The sequence below is a fragment of the Camelus dromedarius genome, chromosome 21, assembly GCF_036321535.1.
Source record: "Camelus dromedarius isolate mCamDro1 chromosome 21, mCamDro1.pat, whole genome shotgun sequence".
In the NCBI taxonomy this organism is placed as follows: Eukaryota; Metazoa; Chordata; class Mammalia; order Artiodactyla; family Camelidae; genus Camelus; species Camelus dromedarius.
In genome coordinates, this window is record NC_087456.1 from 4221975 (window position 1) to 4224961 (window position 2987).

The 2987-nt window shown below is 33.9% G+C and overlaps 1 pseudogene; it reads right to left on the reverse strand.

Annotated features, from left to right (window-relative positions):
• Positions 1–1258: 1258 nt before the first annotated feature.
• Positions 1259–2692, reverse strand: LOC135318814 (60 kDa heat shock protein, mitochondrial-like; annotated as a pseudogene).
• Positions 2693–2987: the final 295 nt, after the last annotated feature.

Here is a 2987-nt window from a genome sequence, read left to right on the forward strand (position 1 = left end):
TTTTTTCTTTAAAATAATTTGAATTCACCAAAAGAGACCAGAATAATCCAATTCCCAACCTTCAGTCAGATTCAGTCTTTCCCTTCCTTATGTTCTCATTATAGTTTCTTCACATATAGCATTTAGTAAACTATCATTAAACTTTTCTGTATACATTTCTTATTTTCTCAAGATGGAAGGTAAAGACTATATCTTCTTTAACTCTTCTTTAAATCTGCTTTCCCTGATACTATGCTTCTGAAAAAGTTATTGTAGGAAAAATTATACTATACTAAAATTGATTAAAAAGAATAAAGACCTGTGGCAGAATGTGGCAGAAATGTGGTCCTTCAGTCAAAAGAAACTGAATTCTTCTATAATTGATAACATTGTATTTTAATTTTCCCACTGGCATAATAGGGATTAAATGGCCCTAAGGCATTAAAAGTATTAAAATGGTTAATGTAGAGTTTCACATTTTTAGTATATGTAGATTAATTGTACTGAAGATTGTGTATATGTAGCTTCATTTCTTCATGAAGTTTTCTGTCTAAATATGAGAAAAAGACTTCTATATTTCACATTAGTAATCGATATGAGCAACATATTATTTGCTAGAAACAATTACCATACATAGAAATAATTTACCAGTCTTTTACCTACCAAAATATATTGTAACTATTTCCATGTTGTCCATAATTTTAATTATCAGGAATACTTACTTCATTTCCTAATAAAAGTCACATTTATTGTAGAAATATTTATGGTTATGCCAAAATTTTGTATGATTTTTTTGTCACAAATAAAACTAATTTTACCTTTTTAACTTTAAACAGTTTTTATTACAGAAAGGTTGTCACATAATTAACTATTTCTCTGCATTGTACACAATTATTTTTATTCCCCACAGTAAGACTTCTTCCTAACTTCCTATCTGATGTTGACAGGTACTAAAATTCTAGTTTTAACAGAATAGTAATAAAAATTCCTCAGTGATTTAGGTTGAAGGCAGTTCACTGGGACATGGCTCCTGCACTGTTACTGGGAATGTACAAATGTCTTTTTACTCTTTTGTCTTTCACATATGAAAAACAAGATAAATTATCTGTAGGCATGGGCAGTGGCAGCAGTAAACCATTATATGTTTTCCACTGAAACTAGTAACTGATGGTTATAGTTATTTCCTTATACAATAAGCCACCTTTTCTTCCTTCATTTCCTTCAACTGACTTCTCTGAAGTTATTGGTGAGGAACGCTGCCTTGAGCTTCCTTCACAACTCAGTAACAATGGTTAAGCACTATTTCAGAAATATAACATGCTACCTCCCATACCAACTCCTGTTTCATCATTCTACCCATTAGAGGGTCCTTCTCTTTAGAACTTCCTGTGACTACATCTTCCGCTATAATTAACCAGGAGGCCTTTCCAGCATCATCCAATAAAGTACTTCTTACAACCTTCACTGGATCTTTGATTCCTTTATCATCAAATTCACATAATCTACAAGTGTACTGCTGTAACCAACTCCTGAGGAGCTTTGCCTAATTTTCTCAGCTATCACTGATCCTTCAATATCTGAATTCTTAGTAATGGTCATTGCAGGAATTTTGAGTGTTCTTTTAATAATTTTCATATCAATTTTTGATCTGCCTTAGCTTGAGTTATTGAATCCAAGGCTGGAATGCACTGAAGCAGAGCACAAACACCTTCCAGAACAATGCGTTCCTCAACAGCAGCTCATGTAATACTGAGAGCACCTGTAACTCTTTTTATTCACTTCAACACCATCTGTCTCAACCAACTTTCAGCAAAATTACTCCACCTGAGTTCTATCAGATGATCATTTCACTTTATCTTTTCACATTTACTGGTTGTAATATATAATAGCTCAATGATCTCTTAAATATGTTTTGCAGTTTGAACTTTGTCACCTTTTTCTTTCAAGAGCATGGCATCATCTTTGGTCACAATGACCTCCCCAACTTCTCCTAAGTCTAGAGGCTTAACAACTTCAAGATTTAGACTCAATCCTTCTTTTTCAAACACGGCACTATCAGAATAATAGCTAAGATTTTAATATGCTTCTTTCTATTTAATATGCTTCTTGGTCACCAGAACCAAGAGCTTTAACTGCTATAACTTGAAGACCAACTTTTAGCCTACTCAAAACAAGTGTATCTAGACATTCTCCATCAACATCTTTAGCAATTATGATCAAGGGCTTACAGTGAGCATAGGCAAGTTAAGAGCAGCTATAATAAACTGAAAAGAAGAAATTTTCTTTCATTCAACAAAGCATAGGCATCTTGTAATTCACATTTCTGACATTTTGATGTATCAATACAGTATAGAGAAATATAACCTCAATAAAATTCATGCCCTCAGTATTTCTAATTCATCATTAAATGTTTTTCCATTCTTTACTGTGATGACACTGTTTCTTCTAACCTTTTTTATTGCATCAGATATGATGTAGCATTTGTCTCCATTTGCAAAACTCCCAACAAAGTGAGCAATTTCTTCAAGGGTTGCCACAGGTTTAGACTACCTCCCAAGTTCACCAATTACAACATCACCAGATACCATCACACATCTCCTGATTTTCACTAGATTAGCATCTTGGTTAATCTTCTAAAAGCCTTCTTTGGCAATAAAACTTGCCAGCACAGCAGCAGTAGCATATCATTCCCATCCTCTTCATTTATGCTGTTGGCAACATCTTAAACAAGTTTAGTGCTAATATTTTTGTATTTATCTTTTAAATCAGTGGATTTTGCAATGGTCACATCATCTCTTGTTATTTTGGGACTTCCCAAGCTCTGTTCAACAATCACTGCATTTCCCTTTGGCCCACAGTAACAGCTACAGCATCAGCTAAAAGGTGTACAGCGTGAAGCATTAAGAATAGAAATCTGCAACCAAGTTTACATATTTGGCATAAGTCTCAGTGTGATGAGAAGCCAGTGCCTTGGACATTGGTTTTATCTGGGGAAGGACTGTCAGTAA